Here is a 20,769-nt window from a genome sequence, read left to right as displayed (position 1 = left end):
GCACCGCGGTCAACCGTAGCTCTGCTCCTGGACGGACCGCGCCATCAGCTCTCCATGTCGGAGAAGCGCCCCTCGACCCTGCACCAACGAACCCATCGGGGTTCCGGATTACAAGTGCCCCACTGGGGGACAACTCACCGTCTTTGGATGAGGACATAGGCTGGGACCCCCCGGCTTTGAATCTCGAATCTCCTCTGGATCTGTCAAAAAACGGGCAGGGTCTGCAGTGAGTGGAGCGACACCCGCAGACCCTCGCAGCTATTCCTGCAAAACCCAATGCTCCGGTGAAGGTGAGTGAGGTCGAAGAGACTGTATATGTGGACGTAGTGTTACAACGCCATAAAGGGGGCCCCCAGTTACCAGTTAAAGCACTTATAGACTCTGGGTGTGCCCGCTCCCTGATCAACGTAACCACTTTCAAGGCGCTCAAAGCCAAGTCAGTGCCCCTACCTGCCCCCATCCAGTTCGCCCAGATGGATGGCAGTGGTTTTAAAGGGGGCCCAGTGGATTGTCGCACTCGCGGGTTGGTAATGGGCGTCGGCCACCACTGGGAACAAATTGACTTTACCATAGCCCCTATCAGATACGACGTGGTATTGGGAATCAACTGGCTCAAAGGGCACAGCCCTTGTATTGACTGGGGAGTTGGAACTATAAAATTCTCCAATCCTAACTGCGATCAACACCGTCTCGAGGTAGCTGTTGCACCTCCGTCGGCCTCGGCTTTAGTCTCAGACCCCCCCCTCGTCCTTTCCTCTACCTGTTGAATATCGAGACTTTTCGGACGTTTTTGATGTACAGGAATGTGATGAACTGCCCCCCCACCGCCAGACAGACTGTGCTATTGAAGTGGTGGGAAATGAAAAACTGCCCAAAAGTAAGATTTACCCCATGAGCGCTACCGAACGTACCGTTTTACGTGAATTCTTGGACAAGAATTTAGCGAGGGGTTTCATTCGGCCGTCTACCGCCCCTTCTTCGGCCCCTGCCTTCCTTGTACGCAAAAAGACGGGTGACTTGCGCTTATGCATCGACTTTCAGAAACTCAATGCAGTCACCCAATCCAATGCCTATCCCATCCCTCTGATCTCGGATCTCTTGGGACAATTAAAGGAAGGGCACATTTTTACAAAACTTGACATGGTAGAAGCCTACTACAGAATCAGGATTCGAGAGAGCGACGTGCCTCTCACTGCCTTTTCCAGTTGCTTTGGCATGTATGAATTCTTAGTGATGCCTTTTGGATTGAAAGGGGCCCCGGGGGTGTTCATGCAATTCATTAATGAGATCCTACATGACTTGTTGTATAGGGGCATGGTGGTTTATTTGGATATTCTTATTTACTCTAAAACTATGGACTAACACGTTGCCTTGGTGAGAGAAGTATTGCAACGCCTCAGAGACAATCAGCTCTATGCTAAGGTGTCTAAATGTGAATTTCACCAAAAACAATTAACCTTCCTGGGCTATATAATTTCACATCACGGACTTACCATGGATCCTGACAAGGTGCAGTCGGTAACCGATTGGGACCCACCCTCCACCCGTAAGCAGGTTCAGCAATTTCTTGGGTTCGCTAACTTCTACAGGGGGTTCGTTCCCAACTTCGCTCAAATCGCACTCCCCATCACAGATCTCCTTAAGACTAAGGGGAAGGGCACTGCTGCCACGTTGCCCTCAGCCAAAATCAACTGGACCCCCCAGTGCCAAACCGCCTTTGATACTCTCAAACAACTGTTTACCTCTGAACTAGTGTTGAAGCATCCCCATCCTGATCAAATGTTTATAGTTCAGGTTGATGCCTCAGACGTGGCAATGGGGGGGCACTTTTACAGCAGGGGAGGGATGGTCTTCTGCATCCATGCGCTTACTTCTCTAAAAAGTTCGCTCAATCTCAGCTCAACTGGCCAATCTGGGAAAAGGAAGCGGCTGCCGTCCACAATGCCCTTACGGTGTGGAGTCAATTTTTGGAGGGGTCTAAAGTCCCTTTTGAAGTGTGGAGCGATCACAAGAACCTGGAAGCACTCACGGGGTCCCAGAAACTGTCTGCGAAACAAGTTCGCTGGGCGGACTTCTTTGCTCAGTTCCGTTTCGTATTGAAACATGTGCCGAGGAAGCAAAATGTCCTGGCTGATGCTCTATCCAGACTTCCCCAATATCCAACCAAGGTTGAACGCCCCACGGAGTCCCTGTTCACTCCTGCCCAAAGGGGTTTGCTGCCCACTCTAGCAGTCCAAACCCGAGCACAAACCAGGCTCCCGCCACAACCACCACAAGGGGGGGACACTTCAAGCCCAACCACACCGGTCAGCCCGACCGCGCCACCTCCCTCGCCTCCTTCGCCAGCTCCGTCAGCGCCCAGTCACTCGGACAGTCCAGCCGTCCAACCCCCCTCAGGGATGTCCCCTCCTTCCACCATGGAGCCCATACCGCCAGATCTCACAGACTCTTTTTTAACCTCACTTCGTTCCGCGTACCAAGCCGAACTCTCTAAGCAAACCTTTCCCTCCGCTCTAACTGAACGTAGAGGCTTAAGGTACAAAGACTCTAAGCTGTACGTGCCTAAAGAGCTCTGCAAAGAAGTACTACAGCTGGTCCATGGAACCAAAACCGCGGGACACTTTGGGTTTCTAAAAACATTGCACTTGTTACAGAGGCAGTTTTGGTGGGTGGGCATGCAGACTGACGTGGATTCCTTCATTCGCAGTTGCCCAAGGGAAGACAGTAAAACGGGCCCAAGGGAAGCTTCCTGGATTGTTGCAGCCGTTAGAGACCCCCACTAGACTGTGGGAAGTTATTGCTATGGATTTTATGACTGACCTCCCCCTCAGCGAGGGGAAAACTGTACTTTGGGTAATCACGGACCTGTTCTCTAAACAGGTGCATCTAGTCCCTTGCACAGGTATCCCATCCGCCCCAAAACTGGCCCGCCTCTTTGTGTCACATGTCTTCCGACTACATTCCTTTCTGCGCAAGGTGGTCATCGACCGTGGAAGTAGCTATGTGGCTAAATTCTGGAAAGCTTTCCTAAAATTAGTGGGGGTGGAACAAGGTCTCTCAAGTGCTTTCCACCCCCAAACCGATGGCCAAACCAAACGGGTGAATGCTGTGTTGGAATGCTACTTGCGCTGTTATGTTAACTATCATCAGGATGATTGGGTTGAATTGTTACCCTTTGCTGAATATGCGTATAATAATGCTGTGCATCAGTCAACTGGATTTAGCCCCTTTCGGGCCGTTTATGGGCAAGACTTTGGTCCCATAAGCCATAACGATGTCTCCGGGGTGGAGGGGGGAGAAAGTGTTGCTGACTGGGTTCACACGATTCAGACAACCTGGCCTTGGCTGGTACGTAATCTAGAGCGAGCTAAACGTAAATACAAAAATCAAGCCGATAAGCATCGCTCACCGGGCAAAGATTACTCAGTGGGAGACATGGTTTATTTGTCCACCAAGAATCTACGGTCCAACCGCCCGTGTAACAAACTCAGTGCCAAGTACGTGGGTCCCTTCCCCATTACTCGTATCATCAACCCAGTCACTGTGGAACTTTCACTCCCAAAATCACTCAGGAGAATCCATCCTGTCTTTCATGTCAGTTTGCTAAAGCCACACGTGCCTTCCCCCGAGTGGCATCCTGAACCACTCCCTGATGTACCAGTGATGGTTGGGGGGGAGGAACATTTTGAGGCTGCTAAAATGTTGGACTCTCACGTCCGTCATGGGTCTCTCCAACTACCTAGTCCGTTGGAAACATTTCGGTCCCGCCCACGATGAATGGGTACGTGCACGTGAAGTGTCTGCATCCCGTTTGGTCCGCCAAGTCCATTCCGCCTACAAGCCTGGACTGTTGGCGGATGGTGAGGGGGGGGCCTTAAGGAGGGCAGAATGTCAGGCCTACTTTCCACAGCTCTAAGCAGCCTGTCAGACTCTGACCGTTTTAGTTTCAATTCTACCAAGTGCCTCTCAAGGCCAAACTGCTAATTGCTGCATTCCTGTTCCAGCGCTATCTCCCATGGGAACGACTCCTCAGTGGGGGCCGCCTTGACCTGTTGTGACTAATACTTTCCCTTATAGGCCTACCCTGTGCTCCCAATTGCCATTCGTGCCAATGTACCTGTAAGCTCTGCAATACCTGTGTGTTTTCCATTAAATCAGCTCTCTTTTGGACTCTTTGTCTCTGGATGCTGTTTGTGGGACTACCACGGGACAAATGCTCACATATAATCACCTCTCAATGGCAACTCTCCAGAAGCATAAGATATGCAGATCCTTATAAAGAGAGCTTTGACCACAGTTTGGAGCAGAGGTATTGCCTATTGTATTCCTTTCAAGGATCTTTTTAACATTTGCCATTCTTGTCTTGTAACCTACCAGCCACTTTTAAAAGAGTGTTTTTAATATATATTGCCATGCCTTTCTCTGATTAGCAGATGCTGAACAAAGTGGCCTTATTCAGGGCATTCTAACAGGTGAGACAGAAGTTGTTTTTTTTAACAAGTTTTATTAATTTTACATATAAACGGTAATACAAAGAAAGGAAAAAGACAAAAAAAAGGGAAGGGGGAAGGGGTACCCCCACTTTTTCTAACATCCTAATTGAGTTACAGATATATCCCCTTGTTCTGGTCATAGTCAATATAAATACATTTATGCATACATATTTGCTTGAGTTTAAGGTTAACCTCCATCAGACATTGGTTTAATTAACATTTATTCCCCATTAAACTAGTTTTGTGTTGTTCAATAACTTTTTTTTCTTTTCTGTCCTATAGTTACTTATGAGTTATTCTTACTCTTTTTCATTCCCTTGTTCTCTCTTATCCTCTCTGGTTTCTATGTAATTTTATACATCAAGGGTTTGTTGTTTCATTGCTCACAACCTTTCAGGAATATATAAAAGAGTTCCCAATGTTTTTGATGGTATTCGTATGTTCTGTCTTTTAGAAGATCAATGAGTCTCGCCATGTTGGCATATTCGCTCGATTTTTCCAGCCAGGTTGTAGTATCTGGGATACAATCAGATTTCCACTTTGTCGCTATTACTATTCTTGCCGCTGTTATTAGATATTTAATCATGATGTGATGGTCTTTTTAAATATTCCTTGGCATCATGTTAAGTAGAAACATTTTAGGAATGAAATCAATATGCTGTTTAAGTTTTTTTTTATATATTTTCATGTATTTCTTTCCAAAATATCTGTACTCTACAGCATGTCCACCAACAATGATAAAACGTGCCCATATTACTGTGACATTTCCAGCACATTCCTGATGATGATTTGTCTGTATTTTGAATATCATTAGGGGTGATGTACCAGCAATAAAACATTTTAAACCAGTTCTCTATGATGTTTTGACTAACCGTGAATTTCATCTCTTTCTTCCATAAATTTTCCCAATTTTCCTGTGGAATACTTTCTTTAAAATTTTCCATCCATTTGATTACACAAGTTTTTATCTGTTCTGCTTCCGTGTCGTATTTTAGAAGTAGTTTGTACTCTTTGGATTTTATTATTATTTTCTCAAATTCTGTTTCTTCTTTCCACTTCCCTCCAAACAAGAACGAGACTGAGAAGACTTAATATGAATTTCTAGTAATAAGATTGTGTTAATCTTTCCATTTACATAATATATATTTTAAAACCCTAGTTGTTTTTATGCGGCTTATTTAATCCATTCATGTTTGCCAATATAATTAGAAGTAAATCCATCACAGAAAGAAAAACAACTTATATATGTGTGTGCATATTGGGGTACCTACCTGCCCTCAGCCTAACATGGCACCCATGGGAGAGGGGCGCAAAAACGGAGTGAAACACAAAAGCAGGCACTGCTGTGCTGCCAGGGACAAAATGGAAGTCGCTTGGCACCCATTTTGGGAACAGCTCCAAACAGGCTGAGAGGGCTAGATCAGGCCTCCTTTGTGATCCCCCCCCCACCAATGCCAGGTGGAAGCCTCACACAATGGGAAAGGTATTACCTCCTTTGCATTTGTGTTCAAACTCTCCTTGCAATAGGAATGCTAATCACACAGGAGTTTGGAGACAACCAAAGTCCCTGGAGCCTCCCTCCTGAGGGCCAGGTAATCTCATCAACACACCCATGACTCTGTCTATTCCTGGGAACAGATCTTAGAATGTTCTCTTCTAAAAATCTATGGTAGATACTTAACCATACTTAATCATAACCACTTTCCCTTGTCTCCTGTCTTTTCTCACCCAAACAATTAATTTAATCAAGAAGCAATCAGCCTTTGTCCACTCTCAATGACCACCATTGCAGGTGTAGTCACCCTGCTCCAGGGCAGAAATTGGGTATACATGTAGCCACTATTTGCTATAGCTCCTTGTACTTCGTTTTTGGATCCAACTGTCTGCCCCATGCTTCCTAGTGAGAAACACTGGCCGTTGATCATTCCAAGCAGTGCCCCCCCTCCTGGACGTACTTCTCCTCTGACAGGTAGCCATGCAACTTCCTTCTTTCCCTTTAACCTATAGACCTTGTGCGTGTATGCCTTTACAATGTGTTTTTGTGTGTGCCTGTACCCCTTTTAAACCCCTTTAATAAAAACACTTTCTTTTGATACAAACGTTTCTGTATTAAAAGCTTTTTCCACTGATTTGCTCATCCCCCATATACACTGGGAAAGATTCTGCTTGAAAACCTCTCACAATGCTAAGTGTATCCGTAGTTAAATTCCCCCACAAAAAACCAGGAGACCCCATCTAATTCCCTTGACATGTGTGTATTAGCTACTATCTTTTTAGTACAAAATGCCAGAAGTCTTTAAAGAATAAGTAGAGATTCTTCAACTGTCAGTTTCTTCAACTGTTTTTACAATGTACTTTTTATTTGTACATTTAAAGGTTAATCTAAGTGGGAAACCCCATCTATTTTGCTGAGTGGGTATCTTACACACTTGCCTGTAAGTCGAATGGCCAGTCTGCCCCTGCCCTCACTGTCTCGAAGAGGAGGAGAAATTCACCCCCTACAGATTGCCCATGTAAAAGACATATCCAGAGTCACTGCAACTGTGGTTGCTGGGCCTTCTAACACAGTGGTTTTCAAACTGTGTTTCAGCAAACTCCGAGGAGTCAGAAGTGCCTTGATACTGGGAGTCAGGGATCTGCCACAAAAGAACCGCTTTGTTCTTGATCATTCCCTGGCTGAGCAATTTGCTCAGAGAGGTGGGGTCTGAGGGGAATGGTTGGCAGGCCAGGGGTGGGCAGAGAACACAGGACAAGCACAAGGGGAGCAGTAAGATGGCCAAAGGTGAAGCAGCCTGAGGTCACCTCTATGCTCTGCTTGCGTATTTGTAAATAAGGGACATTCTCCAGATGTGGGCTAGTCTCCAGGACTCTTTTCTGGTTGCTCTACCATAATTCTGCTCTCATGTCTTTAATCGTAGTTTTGTGCTGAATTTCCCCAGGCAAGACAGCAGAGCAAGTCATGTTTTTGTCAGGATCAGGCGTCTGTCCCTAGCATCCCATAAGCAAACTCATCCAGGCAGGTATTCCTGAAAGCAGTAATACTTTATTAGGAGCAAAAAGACAGATTAAAGGATTGACTGCCTAGAGGCAGGTGAGGCTAGTAATGAGGAAACATAGGCAGGTTACATGTTTAAAAGTAATACAGGCAGTGAAAGTAAACATGGTCCAGGCAGCTCTGCGATAAGCGGTTCCCAGGAAGGGAGACTAAACATCAGCACAGCTGAGGAAAACAGGACGAGCGAAACTGTACACAGACGCTTGCAGGCATGAGAACCAGGACTTGACTTGTAGCCAGAAACTGGCCTAACTCGTGACAAGAGCCTTTACTCCTGCATGAGGGAGCAAGGCCTGACAGTTTTCCCATCGTCACCACCGCACTGGGAAATCAATCCCTGTTGTTTTTGCAGGCCCAGTTAGTGTATGGTTGATGAAACCAGACAGCTCCAAGTAGGAAAGATATTCTGTTTCATCCGTCAAGCAGAGTGTCATCAAACAGCAAAGAGAGGCTCGACTGGCTTCATGACTTTTGCAGAAGGAAGCAAGGAGGATTCAGTATAAAAGAATGGGCATAATAGGAAAAAAGGGAGCGAGGGATCTTCAGAGCAATCTTCTTTGGTGACCTACAGAGCAAGGGTTGCTCCTTTTTCATCCAGGGACCCTGTGCCAAACCAGGTTAGGCACAATAGGTTTGTTTCTTTTTTGAATATATAAAATTGTGTCATTAGAAAAATTTGAACCATTCCACATTTTTTCATTCAGTTTTGACATATGACATACAATCCCCATTTTAAAAAATACCTATTAATCTTGTATGGTTGTTTTCAATCCAACTCATCCAAGGAGACATTATTTTGAAATTCTTGTTATAAATGAGTAAAAGAGAGGTACGAGGGCTCAGTGTCTGCTCAGTTTACTCCGTACCTTGATGGCACTCTCTATTCATGGATGTTCATATACAAAAATATTGTATTAACCTTTATTTTAACTGAATACCATGGGATGTTGGGGAAGGCACTGGCAAACCACCCCATAAACAAAGTCTGCCTAGTAAACGTCGGGATGTGACGTCACCCCATGGGTCAGGAATGACCCGGTGCTTGCACAGGGGACCTTTACCTTTACCATGGGATGTAAGCCCATGGATATTACTTCCTTCTTCCTCAATAATAAACCATGGAGCTTTCTTATCAACATATTTTTAAATATTACAGCTTGATAAGACGTCATTTGGACATGCTAATTCTCAATCCCTTTTCCTTTGCAAAACATCTGCTCTTGGTTTCTTGTGTGTCCATATACATTTTGTAAATTCCTTTTGTCATTCTTGATGTGTTCCTGTAAAAAGAACAATTGGTACATTTCCAAAAAGGAATAACATTTTTGGCAATATCATTATTTTCAAGGTGGCTCTCCTCCTGGCTCTCCTCCTGAACCATGAAAGGCTCTACAGGGTCCACCTTGCTTCATCTTGCTCATTTTGTATTTTAAATAGTTACATTGCTGACCCAGCACTTACTTGGGAAGAGACCAAGGCGCTAGCTACCTAAGATGGACCCCAATCACCCCCCTACCCCTGGCATGCAACCCTTCCCTGCAGTGATAGACAAAGTGACTTAGCAGCACCAAGAAACAAAGAACCAGTGTGGGAATTGAAAATGGCTACAACAAGCTCAAAAGCAAACTGAGCTGGGAGCAGAGCGAGGGCCTTTTTTTTATCCCAGGCCAGCGGACCAGAGGGAAAACCCCTGGTTTGAAGCAGGCCAGCCAGGATGGCCCCCAAAGTTCAGGTAAGTGAGGGGAGGGGGAGATGGGGGGGTAGAGATGAGAGGGTAAAATTCGGATTCGAGTCTAATGGAGCCAAATATTTTCAGATATCCAGCAATTTCTGACACAGGGATTCAGAAATATCCGAGATTCCAAAAAAATTTCAGGTCCATTAGATCCAAATCCGAATTTTACAGGTTTTTTTTTTCTTTTTTGCATACCCCTATCGTCTTTTCCAGGTCCATCTAATCCAGCAATTTATTTTCAGCAGTGGCCAGTCAGATACTTTAAGAACTTCAGGAAGGGCATGAAAGCTGTATCTTTACTCAATTTTTAAATCCAGTTATTGATATTTAAAGGCACACTACTTCTGAACATGGAGGATCCATTTAGATTTCATGGGTAAAAGCTACTGCTAGACATAGCCTCCGTGAATTTGCTAAAAGGTGGCTCTCCTCCTGGCTGTCCTCCTGAGCCATGAAAGGCTCTACAGCAGTGGTTCTCAACCTTCCTAATGCCTTTAATACAGTTCTTCATGTTGTGGTGACCCCCAACCATAAAATTATTTTCGTTGCTACTTCATACCTGTAATTTTGCTACTGTTATGAATCGTAATGTAAATATCTGATATGCAGGATGTATTTTCATCACATAGGGAGACATTTTAGATATTACGTTAGGTTTGCGTAAGGCAGAATTGTGCTCATGAACATTCAGCAATTCAGGGGAACCATATGCTCCGCCTGGGATCATTGGAGAAGCCAATACAGTAAATAAAAACAAAATACACCAGTAGGAAAGAAACACCCAACCCCAATGCGTTCACAATCAAAATCTCCCTGCCCTTGGAAGGAGTGAGCTGTGAAGAAGGTGAGCTGTGACTCACGAAAGCCCATATACCCTGCCAGAAATGTTGTTAGTCTTTAAGGTGCTAGATTCTTGCTCTTTTCTACTGCTACAGACTAAGACCCATCCCTATCTATCTCTGTGGAAGTTTTGCAAACGCACAAAGCTGCCTTCTACTGAATCAGATCCTCAGTATTGTCCACTCAGACTGGAAGTGGCTCTCCAGGGTCTTAGGTCAAGGCCTTTCTGATCCTTTAACTCAGCTGTTTCCTAACTGTACTCCATGGAGCACTTGGTGCTCCGCGAAACATCTCCTAGTGCTCCGTGAAGAGACTGGAAAGAAAAATTCTACTGTCATTGCTAGGTGAAAATTAATGACTAATTTCTCTCCTGAAAAGTGCTCCATGATGCAAAAGGTTTGGGAACCACTGCTTTAACTGAAGATGCCGGGGATTGAACCTGGGACCTTCTGCATGCCAAGCAGATGCTCTACCACTGAGCCATGTTTTGCTCTTCCTTCCTGAAGTACCGAGACTTTGAACAGAATGTCCTGAGGGGTTGCAACGTCCCCTTTTGTGAATGCTGCCATTGCCCCCCACCCCCAAAGGCAGTTTTCAATGCAGAAACCGCGGCAGGGAAGAGAAGGCAGAAACCAAGCACAAAAGCTGAGCCCGACCTAAGCCTAAGCCTCTCTCATGGAGCCCGCAACGGCTCCCCCTCAGACAAGAGATTCTGGGGAGGGGGAGGAAATGCCGGAGGGCTCCAATTTGCCCGTCTGAGCCGCCTCAGGGGGCAAAACTCATCCCCGGCGACCCCAGCGCAGAGCAGCCTCCCGTCCCCCACGCTGCATGAGGAAGAAGCTATCGCGGCTTCTGCCAACTGGCGCGGGAGGGGACGAGGGAGGGAAGGGGGGAAAGGAACATTGGCCTCATGCAGGGGTCCTCAAACTTTTTAAACATGGGGCCAGTTCACTGTCCCTCAAACACTGTTGGGGGCCGGACTATAGTTTGAAAAAAATATGAACAAATTCCCCGCGTGTGCGGGGGAGGAGGCAGCGGTGCAAGGGGGCTCTCTGGAAAAGCATCCTCCTCGTGAGCCTGGACCTTCCCCCTGTAGTGGTTAAGAGTGGCGGTTTGGAGCGGGGACTCTGATCTAGAGAACCGGGTTTGATTCCCCACTCCTCCACGTGAGAAGCGGAGGCTAATCTAGTGAACCTTGTTGGTTTCCCCAAACCTACACAAGAAGCCAGCTGGCTGACCTTGGGCAAGTTACAGCTCTGTTAGCACTCATTTCATTTCATTTCATTAACCTTTATTGGCATACCAAAGACAGAGATAGAAAAAACAACAACAAAATACCTCCAAAGGGCAATACATATAAGTTACAGTCGGGTTAATAAAACTTTTCTTGTTCTTTAAGAACTCCTGTAAGAAATTCAGCCACGGTAGCAGTAATTTTGGGATCATGGTCACTCAAAAGAAATTTGCATTTCACTTCATTACTCCTGTATGTCTTGTACTGGAGCAAAGTAGATAGCAGTTTATCCCGCAGAGTCACATAGAAGGGGCAATCTAAAAGGATGTGGTCAATTGTATCTAACAAGTTTAAACCGCATGTGCATAGGCGTTCATGTCTAGGGATCTGGAGGTATCGGCCTAAGAGCATCCTAGATGGGAATGCATTAACCCTAGCTAATAGAAAAGCGCGGCATTGAGAAGGTATCTCTAGGTTATCTAGATACCTAGCCATTTTACCCGATCCATTATTAAGGCCTAGGGCCGCCGGAGAGCAGATGGGGGGAAGAGCTGGGTTAAAATTCTGCAATTCTACATCAAGGAGACGTTGCTTGATTCTTTTAAAGATGTAAGATTCATTGGCCAGAGCAAGATTATCTAAATCAATTCCAATTTGACAGAGTCTAGATCTAATCAATATGTCCCATGAGAAATAATGAAGTTCACTTTTCAAGAAATATAAAAGGGAACTTGGCTCAGTTTGAAAATATAATTTGAGCCAATATCTTATTGTTTGAATCCAGGCTTTGGTGGCAATCAAGTTTTGCCCAGTTTCATAACAAATTGTGAAATATGAGACACATTTAGGTATCCCCAATATTTGTCTAAGAAATATGGCTTGGATGTTCTCCACTTCTTGATTAAGAGTTCCAAGCCATAAGGGAACTCCAAACAGAAGTTGGGGGAATATTTTCAAATTCAGGATTTTTATCACTGCAGGAACACACTGATTCCCCTTCGCGTAGAAAAACTGCTTGAGTTGATTTAAGGAAATCCTGGTGGCTTTAATAGTATTTTGTCGATGTATAGACCAATTGAGATTATAGTTATAAGTAATTCCCAAATACTTATAGCTTTTAACTTGTTCAATTGAATCCTTTCCAATGTGCCATTTGTATGAGGACCATTTTTTGGAAAATACCACTACTTTTGATTTGGAGGAGTTAATAGAAAGTAAATTAAAATGGCAATAAATATTAAAAGCATCTAAATATCGTTGGAGGCCTACTTTAGTGAAAGAAAGAATGACGGTGTCGTCCGCATAAAGAAGTAGAGGTAAAGACTGGGACCCTAATTTAGGTGGATGACCATTAACTGAACCCAATGACTGCGCTAGATCAGAAAGAAAAATATTAAAAAGTAGGGGAGCTAAAACACACCCTTGTTTAACGCCTCTTTGAATTAAGATTTTCTTAGTCAGTCCACCATTAGGTGAGTATTTAACTTGGCAGGTGGTATTTAAGTGTAATTTCTTTAAAAGTATTAGCAGCCTGGGGTCAGTTCCTAGATTTGACAATTTGTCCCACAGTTTCTCTCTAGGAATAGAGTCAAAAGCACTTTTTAGGTCTATGAAAGCTGCAAACAATTTCCCCCCACCTATCTTCATGTATTTTTCCACAAGAAAGGATAAAACGATACAGTGATCTAAAGATGATTTGTTCTTAGTGAATCCTATTTGCTCTGGGCCAATGATGGATTTAGCTTGAGACCACTCCGAAAGGCGGGTCTCAAGGTGTCTAGCATATAACTTGCCCAGTACTGATAGCAAGCTAATAGGACGATAATTTCCCGGTAGATTGGGGTCTCCCTTTTTATAGATTGGCATTAATATTGAGTTCAGCCATGAATCAGGAAGGATACCATAATGATCAATTGATGTAAAAAGACTGGCTAGTAGTGGAGCCCACCAGTCAGCATATTTCTTAAAAAGTTCGACAGGGAGCCCATCAGGACCTGGTGCTCGACCGCTTTTTAGTTTAGAAATTAGGGTCATAATTTCTTCCCTACTTACTGCATGCCATGGAGGGATATTTGCGGGAATAATTTCGTCATTATCAGATGGAGGGACCACAGCATGGCCAAAGACGTTAGAAAAATAATCAACCCATACTTGAGGCACAATACCTGAGTCAGGAGAGGGTTTGTTGTTTAATAGACAAGAAATTGTTCTCCAAAAGATTTTACTGTCACTTGATTTCAGAGATAAAAAGAGCTGGTCCCATCTTTTTTGATAATAGGCTTTCTTTTTACTAACCACTAATTCCTGATAAGCTTTTTTGGACGATAAATATTGCTCCATATCAATTGTTTGGCCTAATTTCCTAGATTTCCCAAAAACCGATCGCAAATTCCTTTTTTGAGTTAAACATTCATGATCAAACCAGGTCGATGTTTCAAAAGTAATTTTACGTATCGGTTTGGCTATAGAGCTACATTGCTCTATAACTTGAGAAAAGGCTATTAGCACCTCCTCATGAGAGGAAGAGCCAATTATGGACATCTTTAATTTGGACAATAAGTCAGATTGGAGGATATTGAACAATTCAATTTCTGTAGATTCTGACCATTTATTCCTTGTCAGGATTAGAACCTTATTCTCATCAGGGGAGGGATTTAAAAAATTGAAGGTCTTTATTGGCAAGTTTAATAGAAATGAAAGGGGGAGATGATCACTTTCAGTACGGGTTTCAATATTCACTGACTTGACAAGAGGCAACAAGTTCAAAGAGCATAAACCATAATCAATCACACTACAGCCTCTTGTAGATATAAAGGTGGAGTTTGTTGATGAAGGGAATTGTGGTAGTCCATTTAGGGTTATTAAGCTATGAGTCACACAGAACTCTATCAGTCTAACTCTATCAGCCTTATTATAAATTTTATCAGTAGAGTAATGAGGCAAACTTAATTGGGGAGGTAACAAGTCTTCCCCATCAAAACCCATAGAGGAGGACCATTCCTGCTGGTTTGACCTAATTCGAGCATTTAAATCTCCCAATAAAACAATTTGAGCCAACGGATGATTTTGAGCTATTTTAAAAGTAAATTTAGAGAGGTTGGACCACATAGTGTCCAAGTCCTTAATATTATTAGAGGGTGGCAGATAGGTATTAATCATAATAAGGCTCAGAGTGGGAGAGGAGAGTAATATTGCTTGAGCAAAACAATCACAATTTCCCAAAAAGGTTTGCTTAAAGAAGCTATTGTTCCTGATCAAACTGGCTAGGCCGCATTTTGGGCGACCCATTGAGGACACTTTATAGGCTGGGAGGAGAAAAGTTTGGAAACCATTTATACTCAAGTCAGTAGCTTCCCAAGTTTCCTGTAGGAATATACCATCAAACCCTTTAAGAAAATTAATAAAATCAGTATCCTGTCTTTTGTTATTCCACCCAGCAATATTCCATGATAAGAAATTAAAAGCTCTGTTATTACAGTCTGGACATAGTCAATCCTTTTCTTCTATCAGATCAAGCTTTTTCAGAGGGTCATTAAAAATACAGCCATTTGATTGAGGAGGGGTTAGAGTACCAATGGGCATTCCTAACGATTCCAAGACGATAGTAGGCTCAGTTGCATCCAATGGGGAAGATGGAGATCTATTTGTCAGTTTTTGCAGAGAAGCAGTATAAGGGTCATCAATGTCTGTCAAATCTGTTTCCTGGGTGAAATGAGGATCCGATGTAGTAGAAGGACTAACAGACTTTTTCATTTTAGTGTCAATAAACGGTTTTTTGTACATTCCAATCTCTCAATTACGTCTTGTTGTTCCTGGGCAGAGAGATCCCCAAATGAGAGTAAAAAGGAGTCTTCAGTTAAGTTCTCCAGATTTTCTCTGGCTTGGGATGCCTGAGAAGGCAATTCTTCCACCTCAGCATCTGTTTGAATATTTTGTTGGGAGGGTGAGACCAGATTAACAGTTGCAGTGGTAAAGGGAGACTGCGTTGAAGGTAATGTGGGTAGAGGATAAGACAGAGGGATATTAGTTTCCATCTCCTTAGGGGACCCTTCTAAGTGGAGGTTCAAGGGTAAAGTTGTTAAAGTAGTCTGCTGAGCAGTAGCATGTTCGGCTTCCAAAATTTCAGTAGCCAGAGATTTATTATGCGATGGGAAACATGGTGTCTGAAAAGTAACTCTGTGTGACCTTAAGTCCAAATCCATCTCATAATGAGCTCCATCCTGACACTTGGTTGCCAGATTCCCTGGCAATTTAAAGGTCCTGGAAATTCCGTCCTGAGATGATGATTGCAGAGAAGAAGGACCTTCACCATTTAGAGGATGATCAGATGGAATTACATTTGAATTGCCAGGTTTGATAGGGTTGACTCCATCTCTTGTCTGTTTCTGTTCTGTTCTAATATTACTGAGAGAGACTACTCCTGAAGCATCCTTTGTTGGTTTAAATAGAAAATCTTTTCCCCTTAACTTGAGGCACAGGGGAGCTTGCACACAGTTCTTAAAAACTCTGGACACCCGAATTCCGTATTTCCTATATAAATTTTTTTGGAGGTGTAGCATCGTAGAAGGGATATCTCCATTTTTAAATTGTAGAACCAGTCTGTTATAAATTCCCACTCTGGGGAGTCTAAAATAGGAGCGTAGGGGTATAGTTGAGATATTGCAGTTAAGCAATTGGCTCAGTGAAAGGGTAATGGCATTAAAATTGCTCCATCTATAGTAATCAGTCTGAGAATTAAAAAAGATAGCCAAATGGTTCCGTTGAAATGTCAGAGAAGCTGGTGGAGAATGCACCCGAAAATCCTCTTTCATATTTGGCAAGTCAGCTACAGTCAGTTTGTTTGGTTGAGGAAGTTCAAAGTCTGCCTTATCATTACGCATGTTAGGCTTGTTAAGGCTTACAAAACGGTCAATAGCTTCCCTCATGGAGCTTACTTCGGCTTCTATGTCCTTGACTTTAGCTAATAACATAGCCATGGATTGAGAGGTTAAAATTGCTTCCTTAGAGAATATATCCAGGAGTAATGCAGGTAATTGCTGGCAGCAGTGTTGACGTGGGTTTAGATCAAGAGGAGTATCCTCCTCTTGCAAAACTCCCTCTTCATCACCCGGGAGTAATGGGGTTTCCGATTCTAAAGCAGCAAATCTGTTAACAAGTCTAATTACACCAGGTTGCGTTTCAGAGGCATTGTTGTCAAGGACGTACCTATCTATTTTTTGTTGTTTGCCAACTTTTAAGCCAGTTGTTTCGGAGGAGGAACGTCGGCGTTTTCTTATAAACATAGTCTCCTTCAAGCCTTTAGAGATTTTTCCAGCCACAGTGTTACTAATTTATCTTTAAAACAATTCTAAAAAGACCCTGAGATTATTTCAGGTTTCAGACTGATAGTTAAAACACCCTCAGACTGTCAGCCCTTGGCCCACAGAACCAGAAATCACCACAAAGTCATATAGAGTCCAAACAGATGGCTTTTACTGGTCAATTAGGCATACAGTGCAAACGAATAAAATGACAGCTATGAGAGGCTCACTAGCTGGGAGATATTATAAGGCAGGGAAGGCGGGAGATTACACGTACAGGCTGAATACAGTTTCTCAGGAGCTGGGTTCCCAGGCCTAGGTATGCGACCTTGGGGGGCAGACAATACAACGCAGAGACAGAGGCAATAACGAAACCGAGATAGCAGCCTGACATTCTGCTCCCCTCAAGGCCCCCTCCCAGTTCGCAAGGGGGCTGGCCGATCTGGGTAAGCAATGTGAAAGGCGTCGACGAGGTCGGGGGCGGAGACATCCCGTGCGCGTACCCATTCGTCATAGGCAGGGGGGAAATGTTTCCAACGGACCAAATATTGCAGGTTGCCATGGTGAACACGGGAGTCAAGGATCTTGGAGACTTCGAAGTGTTCCTCCCCCCCCCACCATGATGGGTTGCGCAGGAGGTGGGTCCGGATGCCATCGTGGAGCAGCAACATGGGGTTTGAGGAGGCTAATGTGGAAAACAGGATGCACACGCCTCAAGGACTTGGGGAGAGCTAGTTCCACCGTGACAGGGTTTATGACCCGGGTGATGGGGAAAGGGCCAATGTATTTGGCACTGAGCTTATGGCACGGTTGGGTGGAACGGAGATTTTTGGTGGAAAGGTAAACTAAAGTACCCACTTGCAAATCACCCCCGGGGGAGCGATGTTTGTCAGCTTGTGCTTTATATTTACGTTTGGCTCGGTCGAGGTTGCTAACGAGCCAGGGCCAAGTGGTACGGAGGGCGTGTGCCCAGGAGGCAATGTCGGGGTTCCCCTCCCCCTCTATATCATCTGTAGGAGCGATGGGACTGAAATCTTGTCCATACACAGCAAAAAATGGGCTAAAACCTGTGGATTGATGCATGGCATTATTGTAGGCATATTCTGCTAAAGGTAACAGTTCTACCCAGTTATCCTGGTGGTAGTTAACATAACAGCGTAAATAACATTCAAGTACAGCATTGACACGTTCAGTTTGACCATCAGTTTGAGGATGGTATGCACTAGACAACCCTTGTTCCACTCCCACCAACTTGAGGAAAGCTTTCCAAAACTTAGAAACGAAACCACTGCCGCGGTCACAAATTATCTTACGCGGAAACGAATGTAAACGAAAGATATGCGTCACGAAGAGGCGGGCCAGTTTCTGAGCAGAGGGGATCCCTGCGCATGGAATCAAATGTATTTGCTTAGAAAACAAATCAGTAACAACCCACAACACAGTTTTACCCCCACTGAGAGGGAGATCAGTCATGAAGTCCATAGCAATCACTTCCCAAGGTTTGCTGGGCGTTCCAAGAGGTTGTAGCAGTCCCGGGGGTTTGCCCTGCGATCGTTTCGCAGCGGCACAAACGGGACAGCTGCGGATGAAGGAGTCAATGTCGGAACGCATTCCCCCCCACCAGAACTGTCTGCGCAATAAGTGAAGGGTTTTCAGGAACCCAAAGTGCCCAGCTGTTTTGGCTCCATGGGCTAAATGTAAAACGTCCTTTCGGAGAGCCTTGGGGACATATAATTTCGAGTCCTTGTACCAGGATCCTCCTTGTTCCAAAACACCAGGAGGTAGGGTATGAGCGGAACGTTCTAAAAGGCACTGGTCCCGAAGGACAGTTAAAAAGGACTCGGAGATGGGGATTTTGGAGGGGGCCCCCCCGTCGGCCATGGAGATCTTAGAAACAGTTATGGGGCTAGTGCTTACGTGCGGCGGCGCGCAGACTGCAGGCGGCTGGGCGGTCGGAGGGGTAGGAAGGGCGGGAACTCCGGTTTGTTGTGGTGGCGGCTGGGCAGCCGGTTGAGCTGGTGGAGCTTGTACGTTGGGTAAGGTGTGTTGATGCTGGGATCGAGTTTGTACAGCCAGCATAGGTAGAGCCCCACGTTGCATAGGGGTGAACAGAGAGTTGGTGGGTCTTTCGAGTTTTACCGGATATTGTGGTAAACGGGAGAGGGCATCCGCAAGAACGTTCTGTTTCCCAGGGACGTGCTTCAGGGTGAAACGGAACTGCGCAAAGAACTCCGCCCACCGTTGTTGTTTCGCCGATAGCTTATGGGACCCCGTGAGGGCAGCTAGATTTTTGTGATCGGTCCAAACCTCAAAGGGGACTTTAGACCCCTCCAAGAATTGTCGCCATAAAGTCAGTGCATGATGAACTGCTGAGGCCTCTTTCTCCCAGATGGGCCAGTTTAATTGAGCGTGCGCAATTTTTTTTGAAAAGTAAGCGCAAGGGTGAAGAAGACCATCCGGTCCTTGCTGGAGGAGAGCCCCTCCCATGGCTACATCGGAAGCATCGACTTGCACAATGAACATTTGATTTGGGTCTGGGTGCTGTAGCACCGGCTCCGAAGTGAAGAGGCGTTTGAGGGCTAGAAAGGCGGCTTGGCATTGCTCAGTCCATAGGATTTTCGCGGAGGGCAAGGCAGCCGAGCTTACTTTTCCCTTAGTTTTCAGTAGGTCCGTAATGGGTAGAGCCACCTGGGCGAAGTTAGGGATGAATCCTCGATAGAAGTTTGCAAATCCCAGAAACTGCTGTACTTGCTTCCGGTTGGTGGGGGGAGTCCAATCGAGGACGGCTTGGACTTTGGCGGGGTCCATGCGAAGACCTTGGTGGGAGATGATGTATCCCAAAAACGTGAGTTTGCTTTGGTGAAATTCGCACTTAGCTAGTTTTGCGAAAAGTTGATGGTTACGTAGGCGTTGCAGAACTTCCCTGACCAGAGCTACATGCTCGTCCATAGTTTTCGAATAAATGAGAATATCATCTAAGTAGACCACCACCCCACGATATAGAAGGTCATGTAGGATTTCATTGATGAGTTGCATGAAGACCCCCGGAGCCCCTTTTAATCCGAACGGCATCACAAGGAATTCATACATTCCGAAACAGCTAGAGAAGGCAGTGAGGTGCTCATCCCCTTCGCGGATACGGACTCGGTAGTAAGCTTCCACCAAGTCTAATTTAGAGAACACACGGCCTTCCTGTAATTGTCCCAAAATATCGGATATTAATGGGATAGGATAGGCATTGGTCTGGGTAACCGCATTGAGCTTTCTGAAGTCAATGCACAGGCGAAGGTCGCCCTCTTTTTTCCGGACGAAAAACGCGGGGGCCGAGTTTGGGGCATTCGAAGGGCGAATGAACCCTCTGGCGAGGTTTTTGTCCAAAAAGTCCCGGAGGACAGTGCGCTCGGAAGCGCTCATAGGGTAAATCTTACTCTTGGTTAATGTGCAGTCCTTTACCACTTCAATCGCACAGTCTGAGGCCCGGTGGGGGGGTAAGGCATCACATTCCTTAAGGTCGAAGACATCTTCAAAGTCCCGGTATACAGCGGGTAGAGCCGGTGGTGCTGGGGCAGTAGAGGTTAATGCTGGAACGGGCGGATATAGCAGAGCAAAGTTTTGCCGATGCTGGTCGCAGGTGGGACTAGCGAAGGAGATAGTGTTTGTTTCCCAATCAATACTGGGACTATGTCCTTTAATCCAGTTAATTCCCAAGACCACTTCAAATCGGATAGGGGCTATAGTGAAGTCTATTTGTTCCCAGTGGGAACCAATTCCCATTGCCACCCCTATGGTGCGGTGATCAACTGGACCCCCCTGGAAATGGCTTCCGTCCATTTGGGCAAATTGGACGGGGGCGGGTAAAGCCTCAGAGTCGGCTCTGAGTGCAGCAAAAGTGGTTTCGCTTATGAGAGTGCGACAGCAACCGGAGTCAATTAGTGCTTTGACGGGGATTTGTGGGCCACCGTTAAGTTGCTGTAAAACTGCATCCACGTAGACGGTGGAGTCCACGTCTTTAATTTTGGTAGGAGCATTCGGTTTGATAGGAAGATCCTGAGAGGTCTGTGGAGACGCTCCATTCACCACAGACCGGAGCCGTTTTTTGACAAGTTTTTTGA

This window comes from Euleptes europaea, chromosome 13 (assembly GCF_029931775.1).
Source record: "Euleptes europaea isolate rEulEur1 chromosome 13, rEulEur1.hap1, whole genome shotgun sequence".
NCBI classification, from domain to species: domain Eukaryota; kingdom Metazoa; phylum Chordata; class Lepidosauria; order Squamata; family Sphaerodactylidae; genus Euleptes; species Euleptes europaea.
Note: the sequence above shows the minus strand (reverse complement) of the source record.